General features: G+C 36.8%; 1 protein-coding gene and 1 long non-coding RNA gene across 2 annotated transcripts in view; one reads left to right on the forward strand and one right to left on the reverse strand.

Annotated features, from left to right (window-relative positions):
* Positions 1 to 14,185, reverse strand: part of LOC116166720 (neurotrimin) — a 102,680-nt gene that overhangs the window by 65,215 nt on the left and 23,280 nt on the right. The gene's annotated exons all lie outside the window — the stretch shown is intronic.
* On the forward strand, positions 6,715 to 7,848 carry LOC116166725. The gene is made up of 4 exons (XR_004144395.1): positions 6,715 to 6,820; positions 6,866 to 6,951; positions 7,085 to 7,238; positions 7,295 to 7,848. It is a non-coding gene; the product is annotated as an uncharacterized LOC116166725 (long non-coding RNA).

Raw genomic sequence — 14,185 nt, forward strand, 5'->3', positions numbered from 1 at the left:
AACTTTTGAATACGACACTCTGTATATTTTTATTTTTGAATGCACAATAACCACGTTCAAAAATACTAGCAACCATGTATTTCGAAACAAATAATACAGGCCGTTTAGGGGACTGTTATGAGACGCAGGAGTCTGTGCGATCCCATGTTCCACCTCTATACGAGTATCATCATAATACATAAATATACAGCCAAGAATTTGTTTGTCCGAAATACTTTTAACGAAGATAACATCTGTTTACTTACACAAAGAGTAGATATACTTCCTGCGAAGCAGGACGGGCTTACTGGTGTCTCAATCAAAAGAACACAAAACTGACCTAATAAAAAATAAAACACAAAAATCAGGCACAGAAAGCACAATTTCTGCATATGCATTAAAATAAACCCCATTTAAAAATGCCCGTAATAAAGAACATGGCATTTCCCTTCTTGGATTTTGTAGACCAACTTAATGCACACCATCAATTAAATAATATTTCATTTGAATAAAATACAGTAAACATATACCTACTAATGACTAAGCCAATGATATAATATTCCGGGTTGCCAAACCGTACAAATTGCCTTGGAAACTAGAACTCCTAAATGTCACACACTGCTCAGGACGTCTTATGCTCGTTACGAAAAGTGCTTGTTATACGTTTTGAAAAATAGTCCCTTAAAAAAATATGTTAGATAAACTAGAGCTTTGTATGAAAAAATAAAGTTTAATGCCCACCACTTTTTTACATTAAAGAGAAAGTAAAACCGCATATAAATATGTATAAATGACGTAAGAACCTCTATCTGGATCGCGTATTTTTTTGATCTCATTCCTTATGGTCCTTTTTAACATGTTATAGTAGAAACGGAATAATATATAGAGGAGAAGCAAAAGCGCTGAAACAATCACATGCTCCATTTGATTGTCATATTCATTGCCTATACAGTTTCTGCGTTTATGGCGTGCGCATTTCATTATTATTCAGCGGAAATCTATTTTCCTAATAAAACCACAACGTATTCAATATCAAAGAGATCTAAAAATGCCTTATTCCCGAATTGATGCGTCAACATTCAATAACAATAAACAATTGGTTAACATCGTTGAACGCGGTAATTATAGTTGCACTGCCCCACCGCTACCCTAAAGAACCGATCAAGGATTTAAACAGAGAAATATTATCCTTATTTAGCCCCGGTAATCGCCTGATTAACTATAAAATGCTTGATCCTAATATAATTTAAATGTAGATTGCATAATCGAACGGCTGAAGTAACCTTAACGAAGATACTTGAAGGTAATTACCGTAAATTTCGTTTCCACATTCCCGAGACCGAATCTAAAATAGTCAAGTTTGTATCTTCAAGACTGCAAGGGATCGATGCTACCGAAGGGTGTGCTACTTTAATTGAAATGTAAATGCACTTATATACCGGTGGAGATAATAGAATGTGTACAACTCTGGGAAAAGGGTACAGAATAATTGTTCTATGTAACAATACCCCACCAATAATTCATGGAATGAAAAATTACCCCATTTCTCGAACTCAAGCATATTCTCAAAAAATCACTGAGCAATAAATGAAGAATTTATATTTTAGATTAAGCATTTGCCTGCAATTTGGAAACGAACATTTCTACTTGAGTACTTGAGTGTATCCCATCTAACAAGAAAAGAAAGCAACCTGTTTTCGTTACATTCCATCTCCGATACAAAAATAGAACAAAACGAATTGAAAATAAGATAGTATATTCTATAATGAGTAGGGAATAGGGTATATTCTGCTCGAGTGGAAAGTTGGGCTCGTGTGACCGTTCCATGAGCGTTGAATACCTATTCCTCACAAGACATAGACATAATTTTTTCTACTACTACCGTACGTCCGTACTACGCCGAATTGTTGCAAAATATATTGTAAATTTTCAATTCAGTTTTAACAGTAGACAATCAACAAGTACGTCTGTATGTGGTGGGTTGGTACCTATAACAGATCCCTGTGGCATATTCGAGTGTTGCTCGCCTAAATGACTCAGGCACGTCTAAAATGTCACGACATATTTTATCGACATTTGAAGAAAATATGTTGTATATATTATTGAAGGACGTTTCAAATTTCTTTTTTACTGTTTTTTGATCGTTTTTGTCGGTACTAAACCAATTTGGTTCCTAATAATTATCAAATGGAAATTGACTCTCATATCCGATAATAAAGCGAAAGAGGTTCGGCAAATTCTTGGAGAATTCGTGTATTTAATTGCTTTCATCTGAAGTGTTCTTTAAAATTATCCCAAGTCATAATCCAAACAAATAAGAATTACTCAAATTCCTGATCAAACAACATTATTTGTGCACGTAGGTACACTTTAAGTACCAAACTAGCCCGATTACTTATAACATAATGTGCGTTAATTTAGTGGGTAAAATTCAAATTTATTATCATCTTCTAAATTACTGAATATTTAATGATCCTGCGTTGCGTACTTACTGAGGGGTATATATGCGTCATAAATCATAAACGCTGCATTAAACCTAATAAACAGTTCATAAATTTGTCTTGTGGCTTAACACAACTCAAAATTTCACACTTTGTAATTAAAACCAGAACTTACCCATATAAGTAGGCGTTAACGGTATTGCATGCAACTCTTACTTCTATACCGATCTTTATAAAAGTTAGAGACAAATATAATTCAGTAGTACGTATAATAGTTCCATTGTGGTTTAATGGATCCTTAGCGCGCACAGTGGGTAAATGAGTGTATTAAGTTACACAAAATTATAATTGGGAGTATACTTTCTCTAATAATTATGAGTACAGTTGATTTGAAATGATGAAAGTAAAATATTTCGCTCATTATATGAAGTATCACTTAAGTTTTGCTTAATAGTCGGAATATTATGAATAAAAGACTTTAATTAGTTTAATCCCTGGGAGGGTAACTTTAAATTGAAGTAGCAATAAGCAAACATACACTCGGCGCTTTCCATTCAAAAGTTAGTAGAATGAAAGTTCATAGTAATTTTTAGAACGATGCACGCTGTAGTGTAAGGATATAAAAAGTTGACCAAAACCATAATAAATTTTTGTTGGGCTGCTTAACTGGCTCCTGACTATATTTATGTGCGGTAATGAACAGAAAAAAGATATAGAGCAGCAAATTCGAACTTCATTCCATCTGCGGATTATTTAAAGCGAAAATTTAAAAAATCCTTTTAACAAACGCCTTCTATTTGGTTTCGAATTTCTGGACCACAACATACAAGTGATAGTTTGAGACGAATGTAAGTGATCTTGTATTACAATGCATGAAATATACTATTACTATAACCTTGTTACTGCATTGTAATTTCTGTTCAATTTCGATTCACATTATATTATATCAAAAATAATATATAAGTATTGTATATATGTAGCGCCGTTTCCTAGGAAATATATATAAATAAATTATATTTGTCAAACGAAAGCATGTTTTTATCCGCCTTTTTTGGAAGAAGAATATCTGTAATTTCCAACAAGGTTGTTAAACCCAGTAATAGACGATTCTATAGAAACGGGCGCATTCGTGGTTAAAGTGTAATCAAAAGCAGCATGTCGGTTAACTCCATGTTCATTGTACCAAAGTTGGGAAGATTGGGCGTTCGCCGTTGAAAATTGTATGGTGTTCGACGGGCTTTCGAATACACTTGATGGTATACGGACACCACACTGAAAATGTAGCTAAATCTAAAGCAATATTGGATGCTTCGCTTTACGTGCACATAAAAGAAGCCAAAATTGCACAGTGGCTGTGGGACAAACTTACCAGGCAGATACTGGTCTTATTATATAAAAAGGTGTATTAAGGACCTTTATTACGAGTGTATGAAATCCTATGTTAATCAAGTATTAGAAGCATCGCAAAAATCGACGATAATTGGGTAGGCTCATTGTTACTCGTGGAAATGCCTGAGAGATATTCGCTCCAAAGGTAATGGCGGCAGAGAATAGCGCACAAAGTTGGTAGATATGCAGGAAGAAGGCAGTTGTCGCGAAAAAGAAAGCCCTCAAGACAAATTTACAAATTTACAAATGTAAAGTGTTTCCGATGCAAGAAACATGTGAATTGTATGAACAAGTGTCTTAGTAAACGCTCTGGGCATCGATTCCCGAAGTTAGTCGATATGCTCCGTGATGTGCATGTGATGTGACCGGCTGCCATGACGTCATGATCGTATACGATAGGGATAAGTTCAAGTTTAGCTGCATTCCCGAATCGTGGACAAACTTTATGCGCTAACCAATCACAGACAAGAATTGAACTGTCATTTGTCAGTTTTGTATTTTGTTTTGTTTTTGCATTATGGATACTGCTATTAATAACCAGAAAATCCTCGAACAATTCCATGTTTTATTTCACAGAAAATATCTGAATTTATAGGTTAGGGCACTGAATAACCTCTATAGCAAAACAGCTGCAAGATCCGTCCTGTAGCTGCAACTGCGCATGACTTTCACGCAACGAGTGGTCTAGACCAGTCGTTGCGTTCGATCAACTTTTCGCTCGATGTGGTAGGTTCGAGAATGCAGTGACATTCACGTTTACATCAAGGTCAGTCGATGTGAACAAAGCACATCTTCGGGAATCGACGCCCTGATATTGCTACGAAATTTAACAAGTCAAGTGAACAGGTACCTAACACGTTCAGTACAGTCTTTATGAACGGGAACTGATCGGACTGATATGTGGACGTCGGGGCGATTTACATCTGACCGCTCGCAAGCACTGGCTTGGGCATTTTTGTGTGGATATACCCTTCCAATAGAAATAATGTCAGCAAACAAATCCTCCACGTTTAATTGCGCCCAAACTCAACACTCTTTACCGCGCTTACAAACCAATAGAAATCCACCATTTTTCTTTGAAAATCGACTAGAAAAACAGAGTAACTAACTTATACAGTCACAATAAATCCCAAAAAGGTAGATAAATAATGTCGAGTAACAACTGTGGCGTGTACGTTATCACGAGTAATGGCACATAATCTGGTTTGGTACAAAGAAGTGCGTTCGCCGAAAAGAATTAGAGAGAATTCTGCACGACCTCGGACGGCAAAACAAAAAAAACTATTGTAATAATAAACCTTTAATTTCGAAAAATAAAGAACTAGGTAAAACAACTCTACTACTACTACAAAACTAGTTTATATCTAAATTTCTAAAATATTATTTAAATAACGAGAGTAAGAATTTAAATAACAGCAGAAATCAAAGGTTTCTTAAACGGTATTTAAATCAGACATTTCCATCGGTAAGAAAATAACGTACTGTTGTCAGTTCAGCGTATTTACGTACGTACATATTTACTAGTATAACATGGTTACAGTGAATTAGTAACCTTTCTTATATTCCTCCCACCATTTTTCCAAATAAACCAAGAGTTCGAAAGAGCTAGCAGGTTAGTGGAAAGGACACTAAACAAAGACACAGAAGGGTATATTATGACCGGGCAAGATTAAGTGCTCCATATTCCGTATAACGTCGCAGACATTCTAATACGGGGCAGAGATTTAAGGTATTTGTTAGGGAGCTACGCCGCCAAAAATTTGAGTTGCTTCAATTTTGTCTCAGCAACCATAAGACATCGGAAGATAGAATTAAAGACTGGGTTTGCATGTTTCAAAAATTTTCGCAAAATTCCTAGTGCAAAGATGGCGGACCCCTGAACGAAAGCGCAAACTGTTCTCATCTCGACACATTTTTAGTATCTGGGTATCTTAAAAAATGCAAATAAAAATACCAAACTTGGTTCCTTTAACTGTTAAAAACAAGTTTTAAATCAGCATAATGCATAATTAAAACGCATTTTTAGTAATACAGATCAATATTTTATTACCCAAGTTTAAAATTATCGAACTCACGAGTAATCTAACTTAAAATAGATTAGAATCTGCACATCTACACTATAGCAGAAAGCTTTTAATGAAAATTTGAAGTCTCTCGCTATTGTAATTGCTGAGATCGCAGCTAACCAGGCAGCCAGAAATAATGAATTTAATAGCGTATATTTTTTTTCAAAAATGCTCTAAACATTTTCAAATGCAGTGCTTGGCATTACAACAACAAAAATTCGGCTAATGTCGCTAATATGCACTGGACTGCTAGAGATGCGTTAGGCTTATCCACAACGCAAGATATTTTTAATTTGAAGCACGGTGTATATAACAAAAGCATTCATTACACACGACTTCGTAATATTTCTCTCTCTCTCTAGAGTATGGAAAAATAGATAGTACCCTAGGTACATATCAAACACACATGTCTCGAACAGGACTATTGATTTTAAAATAATTGGTTACCAAAACAATAAAATTTTCGGAATTTTAGTTATTTGCACAGTGCTTGGAATCGCGTAAATTGTTTACCCTATTCTTGACGATTGCGTAAGTATTCACCGAATTCATTTCCGTAACGGCGGTTGTTTACACACCGTGCTAATACAGTTCACTTTATTGCCTCTTTGGTGTAGATATTTTTTAAAGGTAAATAATAATTAACATCGCTGGCATTCGTGCACGTAAAAGATTTATTCGACTTTGTATTAAGTCTATTAAAAGACTAAACTCATTTTCTACTTCGATTTACAGCATGACCAATAATGATAACCCCCCTGTGTTTTAAATGAAGTGCTCTGTAAATTTTATTGCAAATTGGAATAACTGGAAAAATTCGCTCAATTTAATATGACGCTTGTAAATGCGACAGATTTTCGGATTTCAAACTGATTGCACGGACAAAGGGATTACGTAACAATGTAATCCGTAAAAGATACAATTGCTAGATTTTGAAAATTGAAGGTATATATTTAGTGAAAGATTAAGAGAAACTTTAATACATTTCAGCATCAGCCCATTAATCTTTAATTTGGAAGAGATTGCAGAGTACGGGGATAGCCATGGAATTGTACGGCATACAGTGGAAAGAAAAGGTAAATGTTTCATATATTATTTAATTAAAAGTCTGATGTGGGAAAACTTTCACCAACAAGCAAGTAGGAGTTTTCGTAATAGAGTTTCATTTGTTGTAATACAGTTTCAGGACAATCAGTCTCTATTTTTTAGGCTTCCGGGATTATTAATCCTGCTTTGTGCGGTCGTTATACGAAAAGCCACAAAGGATTTCCTTTCGGTGGAAACTTACCGTTTAAAGTATTAGGTACACACTACATTTGTTGTTGCAATACACCGAGGCCTAACAACAATTTTCTTAAATAATGTAGGTATAGCGATGTATGCTCAGTATCACTTTCGGTTAACAAAGGTCATTCTTAGCACATTTTGTATGAATGAATATGTGAACTAGCAAGATTACCACTATCCGAGTAAACGGCGATCAAAGTCAACATAACGTACGCCATCCTACAAGTGTCAAGTTTATGCCACAAAGTAACCTCTCCGATAGACGCCACCTAGCTACGTCGGACGTTTGAACGACGTTATATCCTACACTACATGCCATAGGATGTTCTCTAACAAGAATAGAAATTGAGTGGATATCTCACACACAACTTCTCTTATTTAGATTCAAAAGTCTATGTCTCGGAGTACGGGTAGCTTAATGCAAAATTTGGTGCTTGTATCCGGCTAGTAAATATAAGCTACATATTTGTCATATTTGGCAATAAACAAATTATATTCTTACAACTTGCTTTTTTCAACTATGAATTCTACTAAATTGTAATGAAATTATTTTTGTCTATTCAGCCACTTTTAGCAGTTGTAATTTCCTACGGTGAATGTGGATGGATAGTGTTGGATTCTTAATCAGTAAAAGGTGATTAATTTTTTCTCTATTTACATTCCCTATTTAGTTTAGGGAGAGAGAATTGGAGGCAAACACTTTCATTAAACGTAAGTTTAAGAACTCGATTTTTTGCCACGGCGTGCATGCATGCGAATATCCAGCAATTGCATACACTGGTTACGCATCTGATTGGTTCTTTCAATTTAATTTCAATGCGATCGCTATTGCTTCTGTTGCAAGAACCAATCAGATGCGTAACCGTAAGAGACAGTTTGCCATCTTAGTTTTCCCCTCTCTCTCATCTGCAGTATCCGTGGCACGCGCAGTCCATTTATGATGTCGATGGTCTTATCTAATGACTAATTTTTGTTTCAGAGATCTCGTACCTCGAAGACTCCGGCTCAAATATGGTAGAGGACGGAGCAGGCACTTGGTGGCCTTCTCAGCCTATATCTCGTAAGAGACTCCACCTAACAGAGAGCTGTCCGATTTGATAAAGTACTGCTACTGCCGAAATGGTGGGCTCCTTGCGGTTCGCAGTGATGCAACGCAAACCATGTTGTGTGGGGCAGCACGGGCACGAACTCGAGGAGTCGGGAGTCCTTGCAAACAACTGATTCGAATGTTTTAAATCAGGGATCTGACGTTGGGCTCTTTTTCAATAGCGCACACGATCACGAGTTGGAGGGTGTCTGATGAGCCATCGCTTTCCGCCTACAAGTACATTATGTGGAGAAACTGTTAGAGCGCTTAGATGAATCACGTTTCCCTATCGAAAAACGGGGCAGGTGGAAGAGGCGGCCGCATTAGTAAGCGATACCATAACAGCGTCATATGAAGACACCTGTAAACTGCGGACCTTTCGAGGAAGGAAGAGAACACCTTGGAAAAGGTCCGTAAGGAGTTTTCTCTTGAAAGACTCGGAACAAAAATTGGGAGCACTGAGGCTTCCATGCGGCAGATATACGCTCACCGAGGCTCTCACATGTGCCCTGGAAACACAACAAACTTTCCAGGCGCTGGAGACTAAGGTCCTTGGGCGAGGTCGAGAACAAAGCTTTTAAAAAAACAACGAACATTGTCCTTCCCCATTTCCAGTTTTCTTTAATTACGTGTAATTAATATATTCTAGAAGTGTGACCAGTTTAGAAGACTTAATTTTGAAATAATTGAAGCTAAAAGTGAATAGCGAATGTCTACAATTTTGTGAAAAACGTGCTTCTCTTCAAAAAAAACTACAAAACAACTGGAGATAGGTACGTAAAAAATGCTACAGCATCCAATTGTAGCTTTTTTAATTCCAAACCGGCAATTTTCTGTACGATCACGACCTTGTTTTAGCCCTTTAAGCTCACCCCATTTTAAAACTAAGGGTTTTAAATGGATTTGATGTAAATGGCCTTGTAGCTCTTGTAAAAACCTACAAAATGCTGCGTATTGCGCTTTATATCATAAAAAATAAAGGAGTTATGATTAAAAAACGATTTTTTTTCGAAAAATTCTGAAAGCACAAATTGGAGCACGATGATCTACATGAGCGGTGTATATTTCGTATACATTAGAAACTTACATACATACTTACGCCTATACATTTAAATGAAGAGTGTTTTTTTCTATTAGAAAATAGGCTAACAAATTCAATATGACACCACTCGAGATTATATCGATACGATTATACGTGCGCGGCTGCCCGGAACTTTTCCCTTTGCACAAATACACAAACACTCCTCTTCTCTATGAACTGTTTAATGTTTATATCAACGTTTGATACACCATCTATCAGGAGATTGAACACCATACTTTGTTCGAAATGCACACTGAACAACTGTCGTCAATAAAAAATTATTAACTTTTTGAGAGTAAATACTTTTTTTATTAAACCACAATAAGGGTTAATTTTTAAGGGTGGAAATATTCTGAGAGAATGTTGCAAAGCTTCTAACAATCAATACTCGACTCATCTGAACCAAATTTTTCTCACCTTATGTAGATTTATGGGTTTTGGAAAAAAAGATCAGTTTTCACCCCTAAAAAATGAAGAGCGTCCATCGGCATAATATAGATTTTGAAGTGGAGGGTAAGTTGAATTTAATCCCAAATTTTCATGCAAATCGATGCATTTCTAAAAAATTGACAGGTTTTATACTATTTTAAGTTTCGTTTCCTGGACTATTGAGAGTGTTCCATTTACGAATAGAAGGAGAGCGGACTTTGATGAGCTCACTCCTCGAGGGCGCCAACTGAGTTTGACCAGGTCAGTGAAATATTTCGGATCATCTTTCCGTCTGGCCTGGAAAGGGCACATCATTGACTAAATAAGCAAAAAAGCCACTGCATGTCTATGGACACATAGAAGGGCCAATAATACTGTACGGTGATCTACAATGATAATAATAATAATAAATAATAATAACAGACATAGACACTAATCGTTACTTGATTTTAATCCGTGCGATTAGTTAACCAGGCTAGACCTGAGCTCTCACAAGAAACACCGACCATAATAATAATAATAATATTGTAACGTGATTTATAAATTCGGGTTCGATTTATATCAATATTTATTAAACAAAACTAAAACACTATAAAAACTGTACAATTTGTATCGACTATTTATATCACACACTTCGCAATTTATATTTCCGCGCTCTATGTTTCATCCGTACTCGATCTCGTTCGGTAGTAGACTGCCGCGATGTTCGGTCCGCAACCATTTATACACGCAAGCAATGTAAGTCCAGAACATTCGCGTAATTACCAGATACGTTGCAAACATTCCCACTATCGCACGCCTAGAAAATTCCAGAGCGCCAAAGGCGACGTCATGTCTGGAGCGTTTCCGTTACAATATATTTATCATGTTAATGTGCGGAGCACTTACATTGGTCATTGTAGAAAAAGATATAGGTATAAGACATTACTAATACAAAAACATACATACTACCACAAACAGTTCGAGCAAACATATAACACAATACATGCGCAGGGCAACCTAAGGAACAGAGACTCGTGGAGGACGAAGTTCGGGAGTTTTCCATACGGATAAACGATCGGAGCGAGTGGAAGGATCGAAGCAGCCTTGGCTACTAATACCCTGTTCCCGGACAGGGAGAAGCGGCTGAACTCAGATTGCCGGTTCCTCAAACCTGAGGGGGGGCATTTGGTTTACAAACGGGCCCCTAACGGAAAGGGAGAACGGCCAGGGTATACTCGTATATGATAATCGAATTAGAGCAGACACTGGCTTCTCCTTTGGTCAGCATATCATCGGTTTCAGGAAGAGCCATCACGATCAGTGCACAGGAGAACCTCCGGAGAGCTAAGCATATATACATATGCAATGACAGTCAGGCGACGCTGAGGGCCTTGTCAGAGACAGGTTTCGATCGACTACGGCGTTTGATTGCAAGCGAACTATACATAGATGAGATGAGTCTAATAGGGTAAGCTGGTTCTGGGTGACCGCGCACTACCGAATAGGGGGAACGAAAGGGCGGACGAGCTGGCCCGTGAAAACAGTGGTGAGGTCTTCGTCGGACCCAAGCCTACTTTAGAAATTTATTCCTCCGGATTAAACACTGGGTGGCCAGAAGGTGTAAAGTGTGCCGGTTTGATCGGAAAGAGTTATCTGGAACCGAAAAGAGCGAAGCAACTTTCGCTAAACAGGGTCCTATCCTTTATTGAGAGAAGCGGGAACTGAATCCAGTTACGAAAGAAAGGATGTAGGCACCATGAATGATCGGTATGCCTACGCGCTTATCCCCTTATGAATAGCATAGAGTACAGACTCTTTGGCCATTGGATTACATTTGTTAAATAATCAAGCAATCTAAAATATCCGTGTTAAATAATATTACAATAACAGTTCTTGGTGTGCCCCTCTAGGAAACGTTTATCAAACGTATTATAGATTATTTGGGCTTTACGTAAATGCACGAAACGTGTCCAGGATCCGGTTCAACGTGTACCAAATATTATGGAAACATTGGTTTAAAGCTATAATGTTGCATAGCTTCTAATACATCGCCTAGGGTATTTCCCGTGTTGTCTATTTTTCTTTTAGATTAGTGTTATAAAATCCATTTCGCTCTTACACTGTGTGACGTAAGGCAAGGAAGTTGTTATGAAATGTTTCTGAAGGCTATTGTTGTAAAAGCCGCCCTAAACTGCCGCTGTACGTGAGTAAGGGTGTCAATTCTACATGTCTGGTTCTGTAAATGGAGTAAGTGTAATACTGATGGTGTTTTAACGTTGTAGTAGAAAAAGGTTACTCCACATGGAATAAACAATCTATAATAATGATAGTCGCCATTCAAAGCAGAAAAAGACTGAATAAGTATTTATGACTAAGGTTATCCGCCACAAAAGCTTTTGTAGTTTAGGTAATTTACAAGCTAACTCAAAGGTACACTTACATGCACACATGTATATAGTTATTTACGCACGACATACCGAGTCCAATTATGAGGAACATTAAAGGTAATACAAAGTGAAAAGTTACAACTCAACGAAAACTTAACATTCAAGTTACACAAGTAGCAATTATTGGGATTGAAGAAAACAGATTCCAAGAAAATCTAATCTATGATCTAGTATTCATACTTACACTTCTCCTGTAAATATTTAATTCCCAAATTGTATGTCATTAGAGCACCATTTCATATTCCTCGATGTCGTTTTCATGGGCTTGACCGACAAGTCGAAAAGTAAGCACCCGAGACAGAATTATGGAGAACTGAAAATTCGATTACCTACAATTTTGTGTACAATATTTATAAATAATTTGTTTAGCGCGCATGATTAATGTTCGATACATTACGTGCTATAACTCAATTTTCCCTTACATAATCTAGAAACGTTCCCTCTTTGATGAAGTTCATAATCCGAAAATTGACTACAGCAGGTGTTTTAAAGGGGCTGGCAATTTTTCTGACAGTACTTAATTAAAACTGACCCGGAGTTCAACGTGTTCGCTAACATTTTACATAATTACAATGAAGATTATGGAGTTACACTGTTTCACCCGCTAGACGTTACATATATTAAATATGATGATAAAGTATTCCCTATTGTTTGCCACTTTTCGTACGCCTTCCCTGCTGAAAACACATTGTGTCAGTCTTACAATAGGAGGAGTAACAATATACAACGTCCTTATATATTACACAATATGATATTCAACCAAATTAAGCCATCTTAATTTATAAACAAATAATCGTTGGTAGCTTTGTTATTACTTCTCCTAAACGACATATTACGGAAGTTAGACTAGCTTTACCTTGTTCAGAATAGAAGAGAGTGTGTGTAGCTAATGATGAATTTGTTGCAAATTATGTAGTTTTAATGGCAAAAGGTTCGCCTTTCCAGTCCTGTGACAATAAATTGAGTTACGTAACTCTACTTCCATTTGTTGTGATATTATAACCCCAACGCCGGAATAACAGCTACAAATGTGGTGGAACTTGGTAGCTTTCATTCGGAGCCGTATATCTTTCCTACAAAATCTCTTTTGTTTCATCTTTCATACAATAGGTAATTTTTTTTTAACAACCGCCTAAATCATTCGTTCTCTACATCACTAGATAAGTTAGTCCACCTGTGTGGCGTAGTGGAGACTTGATTGCGGTACTAAGGGTCCCTGATTCGAATCTGGGTTCGAGCATGGATATCTTATACCATTTTCTACCTGAGCCAGCTGGAAGCAAACGTGCCCAAAAAGTCAGTTCTAAGGGACTGCAATATACCTAACAAGACGAAGAGATCCCCTGAAGCATTTCCACCACGATCCTGAGAAAGAATTCAAGTTAAGTACCTTTTCTATAATTTGGAGGCTATAAATTGACTTCATTAGGATTAGTGGATGCATACTTAAGTAGTCGCCATTTGCTTACTCACTTTGTTATCTTATGTGCGATTGTTGTTCTTTACATGTTGGAAATACTTTGTATTAGAGTGGGAAATTTAGGTAGGTACGTTTAATTATGTAATATTTATTTTTGTTGCGGGTAAATATGTCCATATTTTATTGGTTAATTTACTTGTGACTTCCTGGGTATCTTCCTAGATTTATACCGTGAAATTTAAATCAACTGGATGGCGCTCAACCTTACACCGAGGAAGCTACGAAGAAGAGTTAACTCACGTTACATAGTCGTCTAATATTCTTATTCTACCACCCGATAAACTAATAAAAATGCTTCACTCAACATACAATTTCCCCAAAACCGACATAAGTTAAATCGTATTTGAATGGTTGTGTTCTGGTTACGTAATAATGAGAAATACCTATATAAAATAAATTTTACTTTGTCCCGTTGCAATTTAATTGATGTCGGCTGTCGGAAAATCTACGATTTCTACCGGAACACTCCGCTGCTGATTTTATTGTATCTGCGGGAAAATTGTTCGGAATTTTTATA

This window comes from Photinus pyralis, unplaced genomic scaffold, assembly GCF_008802855.1.
Source record: "Photinus pyralis isolate 1611_PpyrPB1 unplaced genomic scaffold, Ppyr1.3 Ppyr1.4_LG3b, whole genome shotgun sequence".
NCBI lineage: Eukaryota > Metazoa > Arthropoda > Insecta > Coleoptera > Lampyridae > Photinus > Photinus pyralis.